This window comes from Rhinopithecus roxellana, chromosome 14, assembly GCF_007565055.1.
Source record: "Rhinopithecus roxellana isolate Shanxi Qingling chromosome 14, ASM756505v1, whole genome shotgun sequence".
Taxonomy (NCBI): domain Eukaryota; kingdom Metazoa; phylum Chordata; class Mammalia; order Primates; family Cercopithecidae; genus Rhinopithecus; species Rhinopithecus roxellana.
Genome location: NC_044562.1, coordinates 31499373 through 31525012, shown reverse-complemented (window position 1 = coordinate 31525012; position 25640 = coordinate 31499373). Strand labels below are relative to the sequence as shown.

Sequence of the window (25640 nt, the reverse complement as noted above, 5' to 3'; positions counted from 1 at the left end):
TTTGGCCAGAGTTTGATAAGGACCATTAATGTGGACTATGTAGTAGTGTGGCATAAGATCACATCCCCTATATTGTCCAAGAAGGCTTATGAAAGGTGTAGGTCATTCACTTGGCACCTGATTGTGGTGCCAATTCTTCTTCAGTTATTCTTCTGAGAATAACTGTTTCAGAAGAGGTGCAGACCACACTCTAGGATAAGGTGATTAGCTGCCCTACACAGTTCTAAGACACATTTTGTGGCCCCCAACAGGCATTCACACTGCCCTTATCTGCTCTGCCTTGCAGGCACTGCTAGAGCCTCCACAGCTGTTGGGCAATCCTGTGGCTCTGACCAGAGCTCTGGACAGCCTCTCGGGGTTAGGCCGCCCAGATTGCATCCCGTTACCTTCACATGGAGCAAGAGTTTTGCAACAGTAGTTACTGCCCTAGAGAACTGGTGAGAACTTCTGCTTAGCAAACACAATAACAGGGTGAAGGGAGAAACTGGGGGGCTCCTGGAGCAATCAGAGCAATAGAATTGCCACTACCCTAAAGGGCAGCAGTCCCTTTCTGGAAATGAGGCTTACTCACATGTCTTTACTAGGGCAGGGTTCTTACTCTAGCAGAAGAAGTCATATTCTAGCAGGAACTCCAGCACAAAATTCAAACCTTCCTGATGAATTGATTGGATGTTCATGGGGTGGGGAGGGGGACTGGCTGAAGCCTGTTTCACAGAGCAAGGAGGCTGCTCCTGGAAGAGAACTTATCAGATGGGAATCAGGGGCCAGGACTGGGGGAGCTGGACCTTCTCCCACTGTTTGGAGTAAAGAAGAGCAATGCTGAAGACCAACATGTAGCTCAGCACTGCCCCTGAAGAGTCTGCACCAACTCCAATGGAGAGCAAAAGAGCTCCAAAAAGAAATCAGAAAAGTCTGTTAGACTTTGGGGATTCTCAAGCAGAGAGATCCACAAAAATCACCATAGACCTCCCAGAGCCCGGCACTGCAAATGCACCCATCCTTCTTCAGTGGTGACTCTAGGGTGCATGTCCAGCAACTGCAAAGCCCAGAGAAGCTTGTGGGAGACACTCCAATAGACTCCCCCAAGTCCCTGGGGAGCGCATTACAGGGCTGAAGTCCAGCATGAACACATGGGCTCTGAGCCAGCGCAATCCAGATTGTTGCTATTGATGTGACTTCATCTGTATTCATAGGCTGGGGATGCCCTGGGTAATTGGGGCAACATAGTTATTTCTTTAAATTAGATGTCACTGGGATGCTCCAACATACATCAGTTTCCCCTACCTGTCCATTCAGTGCTCAAAAAAAAAATGTGTTACGCATCTATGATATGCCAAACAATGACTGGTTTGGAGATACAAAGATAAAAATATATATGAAAGCACTGCTTTCAAGAACCTCACCATGGGGGAAGGAGCAGCCAAATGGATGATGAATTATAAACCCTTGGCTACATTTGCAAGGCAAAAGGAGAGTTGGCCAAACCAAAAGAGTGGGAAAGAGCATCCCAGGGAAAAGGGAAACACATGCCAAGACCCCAGAGGAAACCAGAACAGCTCCTTGGGGATTGAGGGGACTGTAAGTGGTTCCCTGTGGCTGGAGTTAAGTGTTCTGTATTGGGGGGTGGGGAGAGCCTGAAGTGACAGGGTTGGAGAAGTAACAGGAGTTAAATGGAGGGTGCCAGGTGACCGACTCAGGAGTCTGACTTTACCTGAGTGTAACCAGGGTCCTTGATGAATTTTAAGAGGAAAAGAAAGTGATCAAATTCACATATTAGGAAGCTCATTCTGGCAGTGGATTGGAGGGTGGGTTAAAGGGGGAACAATTTGAGGTAGAAAACATTTAGGAGAGGAGAAGGAGCGGGGGAGGAGGAAGAGAAGGATGAGGAGCAGCTAATAGAGCCAAGCATCATTCTAAGTGTTTATCAGTATAGACTCATTTAATCCACATAACAGCCCCATGTAGGAGCTGTTCTCATTATACCCACTTCACAGATAATGAAACTGAGACCCAGTGAGATTAAATCATTTGACCAAAGGTCCAGGACTAGGTAGGTGGATTCTAACTCACACAGCCCAGTCTAGAACTCACAACTATTGCATGACCATTGCCTTAGGTGAGGTGAGAGAGAATAAAGTGTTGCCTAACACTCTCAGTGAAGGTGGTGAGGAGGAGATAGTCAGGAGTGATGTTAAGGAGAGGAAGAGTGAGGAGCAGGTACATTTCTGGTTTGGCAGATGATTGAACGAGGAACCATTCAGAAGAAAGACATGTCAAGAAATACAATGAGATTAGTTTTCTACATGTTGAATTTGCAACATCTGTGGGCCCTCAGGGAGATTTCAGGAGGTAATTGCATGTCAGAGTTTGGAGCTGAGGGGAGACACTGGTTAGGAGCAGTAGCTATGGGAGACCCTGGCACATGTTGGATGACAGTTGAAGCCATGAAAACCAGTGGACTCCCCGAGAGGGAGCAGGTAGAGTGAGAAGAGAAGAAAACCGAGGTAGAATCCTCAGGAACCTCAATATCTGAGGAATAAATTAAGAAATAGAGCAACAAACAAGACCAAGAGAGATCAAAGGGAATAGAGGAGAATAGGTCAGTGGGATTCAATGATATAGAGATCAAGTAAGACCTGAATAGTAACTTTCCACCATAAATGAAGTTGAAAAGCATACAGCAGGCAGGAAGAAAATATCTTAACATAATTGACAAATATTCAAAACACAATATGCCCAAATTATATAAAGAGCTCCTACAAATCAATAACAAAATAACAATCCAAGGCTTGGCATAGTGGTTCACCCCTGTAATCCCCAGCACTTTGGGAGGCCGAGGTGGGTGGCCAGGGGTTCGAGACCAGCCTGGTCAACATGGCGTGAAACCTCGTCTCTACTAAAATTATAAAAATTACCCAGGAGTGGTGGTGAACACCTGTAGTCCCAGCTACTAGAGAGGCTGACGCATGAGAATTGCTTTAACTTGGAAGGCAGAGGTTGCAGTGAGCCAAGATTGCACTCCAGCCTGAGCAACAGAGTAAGACTCTGTTTCCAAAAAAAAGGTATATTTCTTGCCATGCACAATGGCTCATGCCTGTAATCCTAACACTTTGAGAGGCAGAGGCGAGAGAATCACTTGAGGCCAAAAAAATAATAATAACAAAATAACAATCCAAAGCAAAAGGGAAACAGATAAGAATAACTAATTCAGCTGGACCCAGTGGCTCCCACCTGTAATCCCAGATATACAGGAGGCTAAGATGGCAGGATCACTTGAGGTGAGATATATACATATATATACATATATACGTGTATATATATACACACACATATATACATATATATGATATAGTATATATATCTTTTTATTAAGAAAAGAAGGAAGGAAAACATGTTTGTATTTGCGGGAAAATGTACACACCAAGTTGTAGACAGTAGTTATCTGAGGAAAAGATACGGGTGAACAGAGGAACAGAAGGGAGACTTTCCAGCTGTGCTTTATATGCTTTTGTGCTTTTGTATTGCTTGTATTCTTTACATATGCATGCTTTGTTTTGTCATATTAAAAGTTTTGTGTGTTTGTGTGTTTCTTTTTTATTTCAATAGTTTTGGGGTACAGGTGGTTTTCTGTTACATGGATAAGTTCTTCAGTGGTGATTTCTGAGAGATTTTTATGCACCTGCCACCCAAGCAGTGTACATTGTACCCAATATGTAATATTTTATCCCTCACCTCCCTCCCAACCTTTTTCCCTACATCGCCAAAGTCTATTATATCATTCTTAGGCTTTTGCATCCTCATAGCTTAGCCCCCACTTATAACTGAGAACATATGATATTTGGTTTTCCATTCATGAGTTACTTCACTTAGAATAATGGCTTCCAGCTCCATCCAAGTTGCTGCAAAAGACATTATTTTGTTCCATTTTATGCCTGAGTAGTATTGTATGGTATACGTAGGGGAAAGAAAGAGAGATCAGACTGTTACTGTGTCTATGTAGAAAAGGAAGACATAAGAAACTGGATTTTAACCTGTACCCTGAACAATTGTTTTGTCCTGAGATGCTGTTAATCTGTAACTTTGCCCCAACCTTGAGCTGATAAAAACATGTGTTGTATAGAATCAAGGTTTAAGGGATCTAGGGCTGTGCAGGATGTGCCTTGTTAAAATGTTTGCAGGCAGTATGCTTGGTAAAAGTCATCACCATTCTCCAGTCTTGATAAACCAGGGGCACAATGCACTGCGGAAAGCGGCAGGGACCTCTGCCCTGGAAAGCCAGGTATGCTCCAAGGTTTCTCCCCATGTGATAGTCTGAAATAGGGCCTCATGGGCTGGGAAAAACCTGACCGTCCCCCAGCCTGACACCCGTGAAGGGTCTATGCTGAGGAGGATTAGTAAAAGAGGAAGGCCTCTTGCAGTTGAGATAAGAGGAAGGCCTTGGCCGGGCGCGGTGGCTCAAGCCTGTAATCCCAGCACTTTGGGAGGCCAAGACGGGTGGATCACGAGGTCAGGAGATCGAGACCATCCTGGCTAACATGGTGAAACCCCGTCTCTACTAAAAATACAAAAAACTAGCCGGGCGACCTGGCGGGCGCCTGTAGTCCCAGCTACTCGGGAGGCTGAGCCAGGAGAATGGCGGGAACCTGGGAGGTGGAGCTTGCAGTGAGCTGAGATCCGGCCACTACACTCCAGCCTGGGCGGCAGAGCGAGACTCCGTCTCAAAAAAAAAAAAAAAAAAAAAAAAAGAGGAAGGCCTCTGTCTCCTGCCTGCCCCTGGGAACAGAATGTCTCGGTATAAAACCCAATTGTACATTTGTTCAATTCTGAGCTAGGAGAAAAACTGCCCTGTGGCGGGAGGCAAAGCATGTTGGCAGCAATGGTGCTCTGTTATTCTTTACTCCACTGAGATGTTTGGGTGGAGAAAAGCATAAATCTGGCCTATGTGCACATCCAGGCATAGTATCTTCCCTTAAACTTATTTGTGACACAGATTCCTTTGCTCACATGTTTTCTTGCTGACCTTCTCCCCACTATCACCCTGCTCTCCTCTTGCATTCCTCTTGCTGAGATAGTGAAAACAGTAATTAATAAATACTGAGGGAACTCAGAGACCGGTGCCGGTGCAGGTCCTCCGGAGGTATGCTGAGTGCCGGTCCCCTGGGCCCACTGTTCTTTCTCTGTACCTTGTCTCTGTGTCTTATTTCTTTTCTCAGTCTCTCGTCCCACCTGACGAGATATACCCACAGGTGTGGAGGGGCAGGCCACCCCTTCAGGTGCATATAAACCACATTTTCTTTATCCACTCATTGGTTGATGGGCATTTAGGTTGGTTCCATATCTTTGCAATTGTGAATTGTGCTGCTATAAACATGTGTGTGCAAGTGTCCTTTTCATATAATGACTTCTTTTCCCTTGGATAGATACCCAGTAGTGGGATTGCTGGATCAAATGGTAGTTCTACTTTTAGTTCTTTAAGAAATCCCCACACTTTGTTCCATAGTGGTTGTACTTTACATTCTCACCAGCAGTGTAAAAGTGGTCTCTTTGCACCACATCCACGCCAACATCTATTGTTTTTTGACTTTTGAATTATGGCCATTCTTGCAGGAGTAAGGTGGCATCTCATTCTAGTTTTAATTTGCATTTCCCTGATGATTAGTGATGTTGAACGTTTTTTCATGTTTGTTGGCTGTTTGTATATCTTGTTTTGAGAAATGTCTAATCATGTCCTTTGCCTACTTTTTGATGGGATTATTTGGTTTCTTCTTGCGGATTTGTTTGAGTTCCTTGTAGATTCTAGATACTAGATTCTAGTTCTTTGTCAGATGCTTATTTTGCTCATTTGAGTTCCTTGATTCTGGATACTAGTCCTTTGTCTGATAGAAAGTTTGCGAATATTTTCTCCCACTCTGCGTTGTCTGTTTACTCTGCTGGTTATTTCTTTTGCTATGCAGGAGCCTTTTAGTTTAATTAGGTCCCGTTTATTTATTTTTGTTTTTGTTGCATTTGCTTTTGGGATCTTAGTCATAAATTCTTTGCCTAAGCCAATATCCAGAAGGTTTTTACAAAGTTATCTTCTAGAATGTTTATAGTTTCAGGTCTTAGATTTAAAGTCTTTGATCCATCTTGAGTTGATTTTTGTATATGGTGGGAGATAGGGATCCAGTTCCATTCTTCTACATGTGGTTTCCCAGCACCATTTATTGAAATGTCCTTTACTCAATTTATGTTTTTGTTTGTTTTATCAAAGGTCAGATAGCTGCATTTGGCTTTATTGCTGGGTTCTCTATTCTGTTCCCTTAATCTACATGCCTATTTTTATACGAGTACTATGTTGTTTGGTAATTATAGCCTTATAGTATAATTTGTAGTCGGGTGATATCTTCAGATTTGTCCTTTTTGCTTAGTTTTGCTTTGGCTTTGCAGGCTCTTTTTTGGTTCCATATGAATTTCAGGATTTTTGTTTTCTAATTCTATGAAGACCGATGATGGCATTTTGATGGGAATGGCTTGAATCCGTAGATTGCTTTGGGCAGTATGGTCATTTTCACAATATTAATTTTTCCATCCATAAGCATGGGGTGTGTTTCAATTTGTTTGTGTCATCTATGATTTTTCAGCAGTGTTTTGTAGTTTTCTTTGTAGAGATGTTACACCTCCTTGGTTAAGCATATTCCTAGGTATTTTATTTTATTTTTTGCAGCTGTCGTAAAAGAGATTGAGTTCTTGATTTGATTCTCAGCTTGGTCGTTGTTGGTAGACAGCAGTGCTACTGATTTGTATATATTGATTTCATAACCTGAGACTTTACTGAATTCATTTATCAGATCTAGGAGCTTTCTGGATGAGTTTTTAGGGTTTTTTAGGTATATGATCATATCATTAGTGAACAATGACAGTTTGACTTCCTCTTTTCCAATTTGGGTGCCCTTTATTTCTTTCTCTTGTCTGATTGCTCTGGCTGGGACTTCCAGTACTATGTTGAATAGAAGTGGTGAAAGTGGGCATCCTTGTCTCATTCCAGTTCTCAGGGGAATGCTTTCAACTTCTCCCCATTCAGTATGATGTTGGCTGTGGGTTTGTCATATAATGGCTTTATTACTTTGAGTTAAGTCCCTTCTATGCCTGTTTTGTTGAGGGTGCTGGATTTTATTAAATGCATTGTGTCTGTTGAGATGATCATAGGATTTTCCTTTTTAATTCTATCTATGTGATGTATCACATTTATTGACTTGTGTATGTTAAACCATCCCTGCATCCCTGGGATGAAACCCACTTGATCATGATGTATTATATTTTTTATGTGCTGTTGGATTTGGTTAGCTAGTATTTTATTGAGGATTTTTGTATCTATGGTCATTAGGGGCATTGGTCTATAGTTTTCATTTTTTGTCATGTCCTTTCCTGGTTTTGGTATTAGGGTGACACTGGCTTCATAGAATAATTTAGGGGGTGAATTCCTTCTTTCTTTATCTTTTGGAATAGTTTCAGTAAGATTGGCACCAATTCTTCTTTGAATGTCTGATAGAAATCAGCTGTGAATCCATCTGGTCCTGTACTTTTTTGGGTTGACAATTTTTTATTACTGATTCAATCTCACTGCTTATTATTGGTCTGCTCAGAGTTTCTATTTTTCCCTGATTTAATCTAGGAAGATTGTATGTTTCCAGGAATTTATCCATTTCCTCTAGATTTTCTAGTTTGTGCACATAAAGCTGTTCATAGTAGCCTTGATTGAATTTTGTATTTCTATGTGATCAGTTGCAATATCTCCAGTTTCATTTCTAATTGAGCTTATCTGGATCTTCTCTTTTCTTGGTTAATCTTGCTAATGGTCTATCAATTTGGTTTATCTTTTCAAAGAACCAGCATTTTGTTTCATTTATCTTTTATATTGTTTTTGTTTGTTTCAATTTCATTTAGTTCTTCTCTTACCATTATTTCTTTTCTTCTGCTGGATGTGGGTTTAGTTTGTTCTTGTTTCTCCAGTTCCTTGAGGTGTGACGTTATGTCGTCAATTTGTGCTCTTGCAGATTTTTTGATGTAAGCATTTAACGCTATGAACTTTCCTCTTAGCACTGCTTTTGCTGTATCCTAGAGGTTTTGATAAGTTGTGTCACTACTATCATTCATGCTAAAGAACTTTTAAATTTCCATCTTGACTTCATTGCTAACCCAAAAATCTTTCAAAAGCAGATTATTTAATTCCCATGTATTTGTATAGTTTGAGAGTTCCTTTTGGAGTTAATTTCCAGTTTTATTCCACTGTGGTCTGAGAAGATACTTGCTATTTTGATTTTCTTACATTTATTGAGACTTGTTTTGTGGCCCATCATATGTTCCATCTTAGAGAATGTTCCACGTGCTGTTGAGAAGAATGTATATTCTGCAGTTGTTGGAAAGAATGTCTATCAATATCTGTTAAGTCCATTTGTTCTAGGGTATAGTTTAAGCCCATTGTTTCTTCGTTGGTTTTCTGTCTTGATGATCTGTCTAGTGCTAACAGTGGAGTATTGAAGTCCCCCACTATTATTGTGTTGCTGTCTATCTCATTTTTTAGGTCTGGTAGTAAATGTTTTATAAATCTGGGAGCTCCAGTGTTAGGTGGATATAAGTTTAGAATTGTAATACCTTCTTGTTGGACTAATTCTTTTATCATTATATAATATCCTTCTTTGTCTTTTTTTGCTGTTGTTGCTCAAAAGTCTGTTTTGCCAGAAATAAGAATAGCTACGCCTGCTTGGTTTTGGTTTCCATTTGTGTGGAATATCTTTTTTCCCTTTACCTTGAGTTTATATGAGTCCTTAAGCAGCAGGTCAGGTTTTCATTAGCAGCCAAGGTCAGTTTCCACTAACCCTTTACTATAATTTTGATGAATACATAAGTTAAATATTAAAGAACTGGAGAAACCAGTGTCTGGGTGTATTAGTCTATTCTTACACTGCTGTAAAGAACTACCTGTGACTGGGTAATTTATGAATAAAAGAGGTTTCATTGACTCACAGTTCTGCAGGCTGTACAGGAAGCATGGCTGGGAGGCCTCAGGAAACTTACAATCATAGCAGAAGGTGAAGGGCAAGCAAGCATGTCCTACCATAGCAAAGCAGGAGACAGACAGTGAAGGCAGAAGGGCTACACACTTTTAAACAACCAGATCTCATGAGAACTCACTATCATGAATGAAGCCAAGCCGTGTCATTGAGTATGAGGACTAGAATGCAAAAACAAACCCATTAAGACCTTGCCTGGGTTTTCTCAGACCCTAAAGTCTGATCGAATAATAAAAGCATTCTAACACATATACCTCATACCAGGACCCACTTAAGATTAAGAAACTTTCCAAGGCTCTAGAGAAAGCTTTCCAGACTCCAGACCCTAGTTAAAGATTAGATATATATTGAATAAAACAATCTTGCTTGTAGGTGCACTCCCACATGTAGACATAGAGTGCAAAATATATATAAACACTGGGGGAAAATTTGTAACTTTGAGTTGGTCTGCTGAGTTATTCCAACCTTCTCCCTGTAACCAGTTACAGAAATAAACTCCCTTCTTTCCCAGTCTGTCTGCATCTTGTTATCAGACCATAAGTGCAAGCAGCCAGACCTTGTTCATCTGGAAACATTTACATGTTAGTTGTGTCTCTTGAAGACAGCAGATATTTGGTGGGTGGTTTTTAAACCAATCCTGCCATTCTATATCTTTTAAGTGGAGCATTTAGGCCCCTTATATTCAATGTTAAAATTGAGATATTGTGTCCAGAATTGGTTCCTTCCGGTGGGTTATTGGTCTCACTGACTTCAAGAATGAAGCCATGGACCCTCGCAGTAAGTGTTACAGTTCTTAAAGATGGTGTGTCCAGAGTTTGTTCCTTCAGATGTTCAGATGTATCTGGAGTTTCTTCCTTCCAGTGGGTTCGTGGTCTCACTGACTTCAGGAGTGAAGCTGCAGACCTTCGCAGTGAGTGTTACAGCTCTTTTTTTTTTTTTTTAATTTTACATTTTATTTTATTTTATCAAAGTTATGCTTGGTTCCAGATCTGTGAGACAATATTTTTAATATAGAAAACAGAACATCAGCAAAACAAACAAGCAAATGACTTGCAGCCTTGAAGTATGTTCAGGGCAAGGTAATGTGGGTGACCCTCCGATTAAAGAAGCTAAGTCAGAGCCAGAAATCGCTTCATGTTTTAAGTATAATAATCAACAAGTCAGAATCACAGCCAATAATTAAACTTCATAGGCAGTTGCTTCATCATGACATTCATTTCTGCATACATACTTTCAGGTAAGAAGTAGAAATTCTCAAAGGTCTGAGTAACCAATATACAAAAACAATTCTGAAGACGTTAATTAAAGAAGCACCTTCATACAGTGTTCTCAGATTCAAAAAGTTTTAAAAGGGGCTTGGATTTGGAGGAATGCAGGAGGCAGACAGATGGATGGGGAGAAAGGAGGATGGTCAAAGAGGCAGAGCTCTTTGCTATGAGAATCAACTTCAACCAGAAAAGATCCACTTTTACTACTTTTATGAAGTAGGATTTCACACGAGTTATCTTTAAAGATATCTTCAAAGAAAGTGTTTACTTTAAAAAGAGAGTCCAAAAATCACTGTCCTAAAGAATGGATATGTTTTGTTATAAAAGTAGAGGCAATAAGAAATTTGTAGTATAGTGATGTTAAGGAAGAAAACTAACTTCTGAGTTATTGTCTACATTTCTGTTCATTTAATTCCATTCTCTCTGAGCCGTCCTGGTGTCTCCTGGTTATGAGAACACCCCCTTATCTTACACCATCCAACAAACAGAATCCTGTAATTCCTTTGGTAGATTTGGGATTCTGGTTTACGTAACTATTGGCTATGGCAGAAACACCTAGGATGCTATCTCAGTGTGTTTACATGGTTCCTTTTGATTCTAGATTTAGATGGTGACTTTTTGCTTATTATGCTTGTTACTTATAGGGAATGCGGTTTTACAAGCTAAGATCTTCTAGACTGTGGTATTATTCCATGTAGAAACTAACTCAACTCCTCCTAGTCACTAAGAGACCAAAGGTTGTAGTAACTCTGTCTCCCTATCACCTCTCTGGATTTCTATGTGGTCCATGCCTCCTGTAAGACTAATTTCTTCTTCTTTTTTTTTTAAATTATACTTTAAGTTCTAGGATACATGTGCACAACGTGCAGGTTTGTTACATATGTAGACATGTGCCATGTTGGTGTGCTCCACCCATTAACTCATCATTTACATTAGGCATATCTCCTAATGCTATCCCTCCTCCCTCCCCCCATCCCACGACAAGTGTGTGATGTTTCCCACCCTGTGTCCAAGTGTTCTCATTGTTCAATTCCCACCTATGAGTGAGAACATGTGGTGTTTGGTTATCTGTCCTTGTGATAGTTTGCTGAGAATGATGGTTTCCAGCTGCATCCATGTCCCTACAAAGGACATGAACTCATCCTTTTTTACAGATGCATAGTATTCCACTGGTGTATATGTGCCACATTTTCTTAATCCATTCTGTCATTGATGGACATTTGGGTTGGTTCCAAGTCTTTGCTATTGTGAATAGTGCCACAATAAACATACGTGTGCATGTGTCTTTATAGCAGCATGATTTGTAATCCTTTGGGTATATACTCAGTAATGGAATGGTTGGGTCAAATGGTATTTCTAGTTCTAGATCCTTGAGGAATCACCGCATTGTCTTCCACAATGGTTGAACTAGTTTACAGTCTTACCAGCAGTGTAAAAGCATTTCTATTTCTCCACATCCTCTCCAGCACCTGTTGTTTCCTGACTTTTTAATGATCGCCATTCTAACTGGTGTGAGATGGTATCTCATTGTGGTTTTGATTTGCATTTCTCTGATGGCCAGTGATGATAAGCATTTTTTCATGTATCTGTTGGCTGTATAAATATCTTCTTTTGAGAAGTGTCTGTTCATATCTTTTGCCCACTTTTTGATGGGGTTGTTTGATTTTTTCTTGTAAATTTGTTTAAATTCTTTGTAGATTCTGGATATTAGCCCTTTGTCAGATGGGTAGATTGCAAAAATTTTCTCCCATTCTGTAGGTTGCCTGTTCACTCTGGAGAGTTTCTTTTGCTGTGCAGAAGCTCTTTAGTTTAATTAGATCCCATTTGTCTATTTTAGCTTTTGTTGCCATTGCTTTTGGTGTTTTGGTCATGAAGTCCTTACCCATGCCTATATCCCGGATGGTATTGCCTAGGTTTTCTTCTAGGGTTTTTATGGTTTTAGATCTAACATTTAAGTCTTTAATCCATCTTGAATTAATTTTTGTACTAGATGTAAGGAAGGGATCCAGTTTCAGCTTTCTACATATGGCTAGCCAGTTTTCCCAGCACCATTTATTAAATAAGGAATCCTTTCCCCATTGCTTGTTTTTGTCAGGTTTGTCAAAGATCAGATGATTGTAGATGTGTGGTATTATTTCCGGGGGCTCTATTCTGTCCCATTTGTCCATATCTCTGTTTTGGTATCAGTACCATGCTGTTTTAGTTACTGTAGTCTGGTAGTATAGTTTGAAGTCAGGTAGCATGATGCCTCCAGCTTTGTTCTTTTGGCTTAGGATTGTTCTGGCAGCGCAGGTTCTTTTTTGGTTCCATATGAACTTTAAAGTAGTTTTTTCCAATTCTGTGAAGAAAGTCATTGGTAGCTTGATGGGGGTGGCATTGAATCTATGAATTACCTTCCAATACGGTCATTTTCACAATATTGATTCTTCCTATCCATGAGCATAGAATGTTCTTCCATGTGTTTGTGTCCTCTTTCATTTCTTTGAGCAGTTATTTGTAGTTCTCCTTGAAGAGGTCCTTCACATCCCTTGTAAGTTGGATTCCTAGGTATTTTATTCTCTTCCAAGCAATTGTGAATGGGAGTTAACTAATGATTTGGCTCTCTGTTTGTCTGTTATTGGTGTATAGGATTGCCTGTGATTTTTGCACACTGATTTTGTATCCTGAGACTTTGCTGAAGTTGCTTATCAGCTTAAGGAGATTTTGAGCGGAGACAATGGGGTTTTCTAAATATACAATCATGTCATCTGCAAACAGGGACAATTCAACTTCCTCTTTTCCTAATTGAGTACCCTTTATTGCTTTCTCTTGCCTGATTGAGTACTCTATTTCTTTCTCTTGCCTGATTGCCCTGGCCAGAACATCCAACACTAGGAGTGGTGAAAGAGGGCATCCCTGTCTTGTGCCAGTTTTCAAAGGGAATGCTTCCAGTTTCTGCCCATTCAGTATGATATTGGCTGTGGGTTTGTCATAAATAGCTCTTAATATTTTGAAATACATCCCATAAATACGTAGTTTATTGAGAATTTTTAGCATGAAGAGCTGTGGAATTTTGTCGAAAGCCTTTTCTGCATCTATTGAGATAATCATGTGGTTTTTGTCTTTGGTTCTGTTTATATTATGGATTACATTTATTGATTAGCATATGTTGAACCAGGCTTGCATCCCAGGGATGAAGCAAACTTGATCGTGGTGGATAAGCTTTTTGATGTGCTGCTGGATTTTGTTTGCCAGTATTTTATTGAAGATTTTTGCATCGATGTTCATCAGGGATACTGGTCTAAAATTCTTTTTTGTTGTGTCTCTACCAGGCTTTGGTATCAGGATGATGTTGGCCTCATACAATGAATTAGGGAGGATTTCCTCTTTTTCTATTTATTGGAATAGTTTCAGAAGGAATGGCATCAGCTTCTCTTTGTACCTCTGGTAGAATTCAGCTATGAATCTGTCTGGTCTTGAACTTTCTTTGGTTGATAGGCTACTAATCATTGCCTCAATTTCAGAGCCTGTTATTGGTCTATTCAGGGATTCAACTTCTTCCTGGTTTAGTATTGGGAGGGTGTATGTGTCCAGGAAATTATCCATTTCTTCTAGATTGTCTAGTTTATTTGGTAGAGGTGTTTATAGTATTCTCTGATGGTAGTTTGTATTTCTATGGGATCGGTAGTGATATCCCCTTTATCATCTTTTATTGCATCTATTTGATTCTTCTCTCTTTTATTCTTTATTAGTCTTGCTAGTGGTCTATTAATTTTGTTGATCTTTTCAAAAAACCAGCTCCTGGATTCATTGATTTTTTGAAGGGTTTTTTGTGTCTCTATCTCCTTCAGTTCTGCTCTGATCTTAGTTATTTCTTGCCTTCTGATAGCTTTTGAATGTGTTTGCTCTTGCTTCTCTAGTTCTTTTAATTGTGATGTTAGGATGTCAATTTTAGATCTTTCCTGCTTTCTCTTATGGGCACTTAGTGCTATAAATTTCCCTCTACACACTGCTTTAAATGTGTCCCAGAGATTCTGGTATGTTGTGTCTTTGTTCTCATTGGTTTCAAAGAACATCTTTACTTCTGCCTTCATTTTGTTATGTGCCCAGTAGTCATTTAGGAGCAAGTTGTTCAGTTTCCATGTAGTTGAGCGGTTTTGAGTGAGTTTCTTAATCCTGAGTTCTAGTTTGATAGCACTGTGGTCTGAGAGACAGTTTGTTATAATTTCTGTTCTTTTACATTTGCTGAGGAGTGCTTTACTTCCAACTATGTGGTCAATTTTGAAAAAAGTGCTATGTGGTGCTGAGGAGAATATATAGCCTGTTGATTTGGGGTGAAGAGTTCTGTAGATGTCTGTTAGGTCTGCTTGGTGCAGAGCTGAGTTCAATTCCTGGATATCCTTATTAACTTTCTGTCTCATGGATCTGTCTAATGTTGACAATGGGGTGTTAAAGTCTCCCATTATTATTGTGTGAGAGTCTAAGTCTCTTTGTAGGTTTCTAAAGACTTGCTTTATGAATCTGGGTGCTCCTGTATTGGGTGCATATATATTTAGGATAGTTAGCTCTTCTTGTTGAATTGATCCCTTTACCATTATGTAATGGCCTTCTTGGTCTCTTCTGATCTTTGTTGGTTTAAAGTCTGTTTTATCAGAGACTAGGATTGCAACCCCTGCTCTTTTTTTGTTTGTTTGTTTTCTATTTGCTTGGTAGATCTTCCTCCATCCCTTTATTTTGAGCCTATGTGTGTCTCTGCACATGAGATGGGTCTCCTGAATACAACACACTGATGGGTCTTGACTCTTTATCCAGTTTGCCAGTCTGTGTCTTTTAATTGGAGCATTTAGCCTATTTATATTTAAGGTTAATATTGCTATGTGTGAATTTGATCCTGTCATTATGATGCTAGCTGGTTAGTTTGCTCGTTAGTTGATGCAGCTTCTTCATAGCATGGATGGTATTTACAATTTGGCATGTTTTTGCAGTGGCTGGTACCGGTTGTTCCTTTCCATGTTTAGTTCTTTCTTCAGGAGCTCTTGTAAGGCAGGCCTAGTGGTGACAAAATCTCTCAGCATTTGTTTGTCTGTAAAGGATTTCATTTCTCCTTCACTTAAGAAACTTAGTTTGGCTGGATATGAAATTCTGGGTTGAAAATCCTTTTCTTTAAGAATGTTGAATATTGGCCCCCACTCTCTTCTGGCTTGTAGAGTTTCTGCCAAGAGATCTGCTGTTAGTCTGATGGGCTTCACTTTGTGGGTAACCCGACCTTTCTCTCTGGCTGCCCTTAACATTTTTTCCTCCATTTCAGCTTTGGTGAATTTGACAGTTATGTGTCTTGGAGTTGCTCTTCTTGAGGAGTATTTTTGTGGCATTCTCTGTATTTCCTGAATTTGAATGTTGGCCTGCCTTGCTAGGTTGGGGAAGTTCTCCTGGATAATATCCTGAAGAGTGTTTTCCAACTTGGTTCCATTCTCCCTGTCACTTTCAGGTACAGCAATCAGAAGTAGATTTGGTCTTTTAACATAGTCCCATATTTATTGGAGGCTTTGTTGATTTCTTTTTACTCTTTTTTCCCTAAACTTCTCTTCTCGCTTCATTTCATTCAATTGATCTTCAATCACTGATACCCCTTCTTCCACTTGATCAAATCGGTTGCTGAAGCTTGTGCACGCATCACATAGTTTTCTTGCCATGATTTTCAGCTCCATCAGGTCATTTAAGGACTTCTCTACATTTATTCTAGTTAGCCATTCGTCTCATCTTTTTTCAAGGTTTTTAGCTTCTTTGTGATGGGTTTGAACATCCTCCTTTAGCTCAGAGAAGTTTGTTATTACTGATCATCTGAAGCCTTCTTCTCTCAACTCGTCGAAGTCATTCTCCATCCTGCTTTGTCCCTTTGCTGTGGAGGAGCTGCATTCCTTTGGAGAAGAGGCACTCTGATTTTTAGAATTTTCCGTTTTTCTGCTCTGGTTTCTCCCCATCTTTGTAGTTTTATCTATGTTTGGTCTTTGATGATGGTGACGTACAGATGGAGTTTGGTGTGGATGTCCTTTCTGTTTGTTAGTTTTCCTTCTAACAGTCAGGACCCTCAGCTGCAGGTCTGTTGGAGTTTGCTGGAGGTCCACTCCAGACCCTGTTTCCCTGGGTATTACCAGTGGAGGCTGCAGAACAGCAAATATTGCAGAATGGCAAATGTTGCTGTCTGATCCTTCTTCTGGAAGCTTCATCTCAGAGGGGCACCCAGCTGTATGAGGTGTCAGTTGGCCCCTACTGGGAGGTGTCTCCCAGTTAGGCTACTCAGGGCTCAGGGACCCACTTGAGGAGGCAGTCTGTCTGTTCTCAGATCTCAAACTCCATGCTGGGAGAAGCACTACTCTCTTCAAAGCTGTCAGACAGGGACATTTAAGTCTGCAAAAGTTTCTGCAGTCTTTTGTTCAGCTGTGCCCTGCCCCCAAAGGTGGAGTCTATAGAGGCAGGCAGGCCTCCTTGAGCTGCAGTGGGCTCCGCCCAGTTCAAGCTTCCTGGCTGCTTTGTTTACCTACTCAAGCCTCAGCAATGGCAGATGCCCCTCCCCCAGCCTAGCTACCACCTTGCAGTTCAATCTCAGACTGCTGTGCTAGCAGTGAGCAAGGCTCCATGGGCATGGGGCCCTCCAAACCAGGCACAAGATATAATCTCCTGGTGTGCCTTTTGCTAAGGCTGTTGGAAAAGTGCAGTATTAGGGTGGGAGTGTCCTGATTTTCCAGGTACCATCTGTCATGGCTTCCCTTTGCTAGGAAAGGGAATTCCCCGACCCCTTGTGCTTCCCCAGTGAAGCGATGTCCCACCCTGCTCCATGGGCTGCACCCACTGTCTGACAAGTCCCAGTGAGATGAACCTGGTACCTCAGTTGGAAATGCAGAAATCACCCATCTTCTGCGTCGCTCACACTGGGAGCTGCAGACTGGAGCTGTTCCTATTCAGCCATCTTGGAACCTCCTTCTGAGTGTTACAGCTCTTAAAGGTGGTATGTCCAGAGTTGTTTGTTCCTCCCAGTGGGTTCATGGTCTTGCTGACTTCAGGAATGAAGCCACAGACCTTCGCAGTGAGTGTTACAGCTCGTAAAGGTAGTGCAGACCCAAAGAGTGAGCAGCAGCAAGATTTATCGTGAAGAGCGAAAAAACAAAGCTTCCACAGCATGGAAGGAGACCTGAGCGGGTTGCTGCTGCTGGCTTGGGTGGCCAACTTTTTTTTCTTTATTTGGCCCCGCCCACATCCTGCTGATTGGTCCATTTTATAGAGTGCTGATTGGTTCATTTTTACAGAGTGCTGATTGGTGCATTTACAAACCTTTAGCTAAACGCAGAGCACTGATTGGTGTGTTTACAATCCTTTAGCTAGACAGAAAAGTTCTCCAAGTCCCCACCCAACCCAGAAGCCCAGCCAGCTTCACCTCTCAATGCCCCCTCTAAACAGGACACCTCAACTGCTGTTTGGAATTGGGTGATGACCACTCTAGCTACTTCCTGCTGGATGGGGCGAAGAAGGGGCCCTGCAGTTGTAGTGTCCTCCAGAGGGGAATTCTTTAGGGCAGTGAAAGGGCCAGCTGGTCGGTCCAGGGGTCCTTGATAGAAGTTGTTAGTTGAGCTCATTTGGGGTTCCATTTGTAAGACCATCTGCAGCTTGATGGCTTCGATCCTAGAGGAAACAAATTTGACAAGGAGGTTAAAAATACAGGGCCCAAAGGCGAGTAATAGCAAGATGGCTGCCACCAGACCTAGAAAGGGGAGAAGTCATGTTGCCCCACTCCAGAGGTTGTTATAAGAGTTTGACAGGCGTTGTCTGATTTCAGAAGCCTTTTTCTGCAAATGCCAGGCAGTATCTCATACTATCCCTGACTGGTTAGTGTGAAAACAACACTCTTCCCCTAAGAAGATGCAGAGTCCTCCTTTCTCAGCAGTGAGGAGGTCTAGGCCTCGGCAGTTTTGGAAAGTCACTGTTGCCAAAGAGTCTATTTGGGATTGTAGAGTAAGGATAGATTTTGTTATTTCTTGTAAACTGTCTGAGAAATTCTTTGAGAGTGTGTGGTAGTAGGATAATGAAGTAGATAAACTGACTATTCCAGTTCCTGTAGCAGTAGCCTTTCCTAACCCTATAAATAGGGGTATTAGTCATATGGCTTTGCACTGACGGACTTGAGCTTTGAGGGGTACTGATAGGGTCTGATTTCCTGGGGCAATGTTAATGTTGGAACTTAGAAAGGCTAAGGTGCAGGTGCCTGTCCAGTTAGTGGAGAGGCAGATATAGGTCAATGTTCCACATAAGAAGAATATAATTTGACTGGGTAGAAAGAACTGGTTGTGTATGTTAAAAAAGCATGTAAGTTTGTTGTTTTCATTTTTTCATACTTCTAGAGTACTTGGCAAGCTAACTCTGGTGAGTGTCTGGAAAGGGGTGTTGGGAGCAAACAGAGTGACTCCCTGTGTTCTATTTTATTGTCGTCCTGGCAGGAGCTACAGTATATAGTCCTATCATGAAGAGTATGGTTATTATGCTGTTTAATAATATGATGAAATAGTAAAAGGATTCCATTAAAGGAGCAAGGAGAGGCGTTAAAGATTATGTAGGTTTTCACTTATCTTTTTTAAGGAGGAAGGGGTTTTTCTTCAGGATCAGTGGTAGGAGCCTTTTTAGTCTGGGATGTTTCCTTCCAAAACAGGAGACGCAAGTCCTCCAATGGTTCTCAGGTGTATTGAGGTTGGTCTGGCTGATCTTGGGACTCCTGAGCTGATGGTCCCACAGGTTCCTCAGGGGATATCCAAAATTTAACTCGGGTGTGGTGAATCCAAGATTCCACTCCTGCCACCTTAACTGCAGTGGGAAGAGAGGGTTACCAAGTATGGTCCTTCCCACAAAGAGTCCATTGATGGGGAGGTAGAGGGAAGATATTTGACCAACACTAGATCTCCTGGTTGATGAAACAACTCTGTTCCCTTTACTCTGTGACATCCTTCAGGTAGGTTTTTAAGGTTTTGTTGATATTTTGCCAAAGAAGTTATATCTTTGACCAAGTTGGCTGTTTCCTGAGCAAGTAGGTGATTTGTGAGAAAAGGTCGTCCATACAGCATTTCATATGGACTGAGCCCCATTTTGTGAGGAGAATTTTGGATTTTCAACAAGGCCATGGGCAAAAAAGTAGGCCATGGGGGATGAGTTTCTTGTGTCAGTTTCCTTAAGTGCCTCTTGAGTGTTTCATTTGCCTTCTCGACCTTCCCTGAGGATTGTGGCCTCCAGGTGCAGTGACGGTCATGTTTCCCTAGCGCCCTGGAAATTCCCTGAGTTATGGTGGCTTTAAAAGCTGGACCACTGTCGCTCTGTAAGCTTTGGGGAAGCCCAAATCTAGGAATTATTTCATGATTTAGGACTTTAATCACTTCCTGAGTCTTCTCTGTCTTTCAGGAGAAAACTTCTATCCAATTTGTAAAGGTATCAACACAGACCAACACGTATTGAAATCCCTTTGACTTAGGCATATGGGTGAAGTCTAACTGCCAGTCCTCTCCAGGATAGTGACCTATTCTTTGTTCCCCCAAAGGGGCCTTACGATGGACCAAGGGATTGTTCCTTTAACACACCTTACAGGCTGTGACTACCTGTCGGATGGTCCGGAGGAGATTTGGCCCTATAAATAGGGATTTGGCCATTTAATGAGTGTTTTCAATACCCATGTGAAAAGTTTGGTGGAGGGTTTTAAGTATTTTCCCCTGGCTGCCTTCGGGTATAAGTACCTTTCCTTCTTCTGTTGTTAAGCACCCTGAGGGGAGAAAACTATGCCCCCGTAAAAGTCCCTGCTTTGTTTCAGTCAGGGAATACTGGGGCTTAATCTCTTAGGGGTGTTGTTCCATACTAAGAGTCCTTCTGTAGGTATTTCTAATGGGAGGTTCCACCTGGCAGCAATTTTGGCCTCAGCATTTGCCCAAAGGTTTCCTTCTGCCTTTTCTCCTTCACCTTTCTGATGGCTTTGGCAGTGTAAGACTGCCACCTCCTTGGGTTTTTGCATTGCATGCAATAACTCCATAATTTCCCTGTGGTGTTTAATGGCGTTCCCCCAGAGGTTAGGAACTTTGTTTCTTTCCATATTGCAGCATGGGCATGTAGGATTAGATAAGCATACTTGCTATCTGTATACACATTTATTCTTTTTCCCTTTCCCAGTTCAAAGGCTTGGGTAAGTGCCACTAGTTCTGCTAACTAGGCACTGGTCCCTGGAGGAAGAGGCTTACTTTCAGGTACAGTTACACCACTAACTATGGAATAACCTGCCCTTCGTATCCCATTCTCCACAAATGAACTTCCATCGGTATATAAGTTAAGGTCAGGATTAGCTAAGGGGACTTCTAAGAGATCATATCAGGTGGCATAAATCTGGACTATAATTTGTTGGCTGTTGGGAACAGGCTCCCCAAAATCTGGCCATTAACTGGCCCCCAAACTGGCCATAAACAAAATCTCTGCAGCACTGTGACATGTTTATGATGACCATGATGCCCACGCTGGAAAGTTGTGGGTTTACTGGAATGAGGGTGAGGTATACCTGGCCCACCCAGAGCGGAAAATCACTTAAAGGCATTTTTAAACCACAAACAATAGCAAGAGGGATCTGTGCCTTAAGCTCATGCTCCTGCTGCAGATAACTAGCCAAACCCATCTCTTTATTTCAGCTCATCCCTTTGTTTCCCATAAAGAATGCTTTTAGTTCATCTACAATCTATAGAAACAATGCTTTTCACTGGCTTGCTGTCAATAAATACATAGGTAAATTTCTGTTTGAGGCTCTCAGCTCTGAAGGCTCTGACACCCCTGATTTCCCACTTCACACCTCTATATTTCTGTATGTGTGTCTTTAATTCTTCTAGCACCACTGGGTTAGGGTCTCCCCAACTGAGCTGGTCTCAGCAAGTGGCATCCATTGTGGGGGCTCGAATTCAGATCAAAGGCTTGCCGGAGCAATGGTTGGAGAACGTGGAACTAAGCTGGAGGACACCCAAGTATTCTTTTTTTTTTTTTTTTTTTTTGAGATGGAGTCTTGTTCTGTCACCCAGGCTGGAGTGCAGTGGTGCGATCTCAGCTCAGTGCAAGCTCTGCCTCCCGGGTTCATGCCATTCTCCTACCTCAGCCTCCTGAGTAGCTGGGATTACAGGCGCCCGCCACTACGCCCAGCTAATGTTTTATATTTTTAGTAGAGACGGGGTTTCACCTGTGTAGCCAGGATGGTCTCGATCTCCTGACCTCGTGATCCACCCACCTCGGCCTCCCAAAGTGCTGGGATTACAGGCATGAGCCACCGCGCCCGGCCACACCTGAGTACTCTTAAAGCAATCCCCATAGTGAGTAAGAAGGGGAGCTCAGACGCATCACAGTAACAATGGGACAAGTGTGGGCTCTGGTTTGTTCCACCTTGGAACCTTTTCACACTGATGAGGAGGAGGAAGGACAGTATAATGAAGTAACAGAAGAGGTTACAGAGCAGGTTTGTTTGCCAGCTAAAACTAAAACAACAAAGGAAGGAGAGGTTCATCCCTACCCTTCTGCACCCCTTCATTATTATTTTGAAGAAAAACAGCAGCCTGACCCTCCAGATCTTTCTTTTCTGGAGGACACAGTGAAAAGCTGTTGCCCCAGTGACTGTTTGAGCAGCGCCTCGAGTGATCACTCTCAGCTCTATTCAGGCAGGAATTCAGCAAGCTAGACAAGAGGGTGATATGGAGGCTTGGCAGTTCCCTGTTAGAATATACCCCCCAGATCAACAGGGAAATATTATAGCTACATTTGAGCCTTTTCCTTTTAAATTTGGGAAAGCACATTTAGTTGATTATATCAAGGCCTATAATGGTATCGGAGGTAATCTGCATAAAGCTACTTTGTTGGCACAGGCAACGGCAGGACTGAGTGGATAAAGGAAATACTCTGTTTCCTGGAGCTTGTTTTAACTGTGGGAAGCATGGTCATACTAAAAAAGAATGTAGAAAAAATCAGCTAGTCAGGCCACCAGATAGGGGATGAAAGAAAACTGCTGAGTCTGAAATATGTCCAAAATGTAAAAAAGGAAAACATTGGGCTAATCAGTGTCACTCTAAGTTTGATAAAGATGGGAACCCGATTTCAGGAAACGCCATGAAAGGCCCGTCCCGGGCCCCATTCCAAACCAGGGCATTTCCAGCTCAGGCCATTCCCTCACCCCTGTACAATGTCTGTCCCCCGCCACAGCTGGATTGCCACAGTAGATTTATACTGCATAACAGCTGTGAGCCTTCTGCCTGGGGAACCCCTGCAAAAGGTCCCAACAGGAGTCTGTGAACCCTTGCCAGTGCGAATGATAGAATTACTTCTAGGCAGGTCTAGTTTAAATTTAAAAGGGATACAAATACATGCAGGAGTCACTGATTCATATTACAATGGGGAAATTCAAATTGTTATATCTACTTCTGTTCCCTGGAAAGCAGAGCCACGAGAGGGCATAGCACAGCTCCTGATTGTGCCGTATGTGGGAATGGGGAAAAGTGAAATTAAATGAACAGGAGGATTTGGAAGCACAGATGAACAAGGCAAAGCAGCTTATTCGGTAAATCAAATTACTGATAAACATCCTGCCTATAAAATAACTATTCAGGAAAATAAATTTAAAGGGTTGGGAGATACAGGAGCGGACATTTCAATCATTTCTCTACAGCACTGGCCGTCCACATGGCCAATTCAACCCACTCAATTTAACATAGTTGGAGTTGGAAAAGTCCCTGAAGTATATCAAAGTAGTATATTTTGCATTGTGAAGGGCCCCATGTACAACCTGGGACTATTCAACCAATTATAACTTCTGTACCTATAAATTTATGGGGGAGAGATTTATTACAATAATGGGGAGTACAAGTTCTAATTCCAGAACAATTATATAGCCCTCAAAGTCAACATATGATGCATAAAATGGGGTATGTCCCTGGTATGAGATTAGGAAAAAATTTGCAAGGTTTAAAGGAACCACTTCAAGCGGAAAGACAAATTCCCACCAAGGTTTAGGATATCATTTTGATGGCAGCCATTGTTAAGCCTCCAGAACCTATACCTTTAAAATGGTTAACAGATAAGCCAATTTGGATAGAACAATGGCTGCTGAGTAAAGAGAAACTGGAGACTTTAGAGAACTTAAAATTGGCCTTTAATAGTCATAGATTTAAAAGCCTGTCTCTTGACTATCTCCTTAGCTGAGCAAAACTGTAAATGGTTTGCATTTACAATTCCTGCAATAAACAACCTGCAGCCTGCTAAGCATTTTCATTATTTTCAGATGGGTCTAGTAATGGTAAAGCTTCTTATTCTGGCTCAAAAAGTAAGATTTTCCAGACGTCCTATACTTCAGCTCAAAAGCGGAGCTTGTAGCTGTAATTGAGGTATTGACTGTTTTGATATGCCTATTAATGTGATTTCTGATTCTTCATATGTGGTTCATTCCACACAGTTAATTGAAAATGCTCAGTTATGATTTAATACAGATGAACAACAGATGACAAAAACAAAAAAGGGGGAGAAATAGTGATTACAGGACAGCCCATATACAACTGAATCTAGCATTATTAACTTTAAATTTTTTGAGCATGCCCAAAGGCCAGATGTTATCAGCAGCTGAACAGCATGTACAGAAGCCAGCTGCAAAGACAGAAGCAGAACAACTGGTTTGGTGGAAAGATCCGATAACAGAAAGTTGGGAAATAGGTACAAAAATAACTTGGGGTAGAGGTTATGCTTGTGTTTCTCCAGGCCAAAATCAACAGCCGATTTGGATACCATCAAGACACCTGAAACCTTATCATGCGCCATATGCTGAGGAAGATACTCCGGGAGGATCCCCAAGACCCCCTGGTTGCAGCCATGTCGAGGCTGATGCTGAGGAGGACCCCAACTGTCATAAGCAACACCTGTCAAACACAGCCACCCACCTGGGGACAGATCAAGAAGCTGTCACAGATGGCAGAAGAAAACCTGAGGAAAGCGGGACAACCAGTCACAATGAGTAATTTAATGGTAGCTATGATTGCAGTGATCATCATTGCCATGAGTATTCCTTAAACAAGGTCTGACACAGAGAACAATTATACTTATTGGGCATATTTATCAATCTTGGCTGGCAATAATGCCTGAATGTAATCACTCTGTGACACAGTTACACGTGCTTTCTGATCTCAGTATTTACTATAATAAATCTGCTCCTATGATTGAAGCATACCACCCTCAAAAACCTATTTGTAAACAAAATAGAACCTGGCCAGAAATAATGAATGTACTTGTTTAGGAAGATTGCATTGCAGAACAGGCAGAGGTACTGCACGATTCCTATGGGATCATTGTTGCTTGGTCCCCTAAGGGGATGTTTAGCTTAAATTGCACCTCTCAGTCTGCATGCCATGGCCACACCATGTCCAGCTAGTCTGAACAAAAGGGTCAGATGATAGAGATGATAAGAAGTATGGCAAGAGTTCCTATTATCTGGAATCATGGCAGCATAGTGGCACCTCAACCTCAAGTGACATGTCCTGCTCTAGGAGCTTAACATAAGGATTTGTGGAAACTGTTAATAGCTCTTAATAAGATCAAAATTTGGGAAAGAATAAAAAATCATCTAGAAGGACACTCTACAGGTTGTTTTTGGATATTGCAAAATTAAAAGAACAAATATTTAAAGCATCCCAGGCAAACCTGACCTTAATGCCAGGAACCAGAGTGCTTGAAGGAGCTGCAGACAGATTAGCAGCTAGTAACCAATTAAAGTGGATAAAAACACTTAGAAACTGTGTGATTTCAATGGTGATTGTGCTATTAATCTGTGTTATTTGTCTTTGTATAGTCTGCAGATGCAGATCCTGACTCCTGCAAGAAGTAGCTCACCATGACAAAGCTGCCTTTGCTTTTATCGCTTTGCAAATCAAAGGGGGACATGTTGGAAACAGGCCCCTCAAACTCTGGCCGTTAACTGGCCCCAAAACTGGCCATAAACAAAATCTCTGCAGCACTGTGACATGTTCATGATGGCCATGACGCCCACGCTGGAAGGTTGTGAGTTTACTGGAATGAGGGCAAGGAACACCTGGCTCACCCAGGGTGGAAAACCACTTAAAGGCATTCTTAAACCACAAACAATAGCATGAGCCATCTGTCCCTCAAGGTCATGCTCCTGCTGCAGATCACTAGCCAAACCCATCCCTTTATTTCGGCCCATCCCTTTGTTTCCTATAAAGAATGCTTTTAGTTCATCTACAATCTATAGAAACAATGCTTTTCACTGGCTTGCTGTCAATAAATACGTGGGTAAATC

The 25640-nt window shown here is 41.6% G+C and overlaps 1 long non-coding RNA gene across 1 annotated transcript in view; it reads right to left on the bottom strand.

Annotated features, from left to right (window-relative positions):
* Positions 1 to 17663: 17663 nt before the first annotated feature.
* LOC115893194 overlaps positions 17664 to 25640 on the bottom strand; it is a 49058-nt gene continuing 41081 nt past the window's right edge. The window contains exon 3 of the long non-coding RNA XR_004053142.1: positions 17664 to 19147. This is a non-coding gene — a long non-coding RNA (uncharacterized LOC115893194). The remainder of the gene's footprint in view (positions 19148 to 25640) is intronic.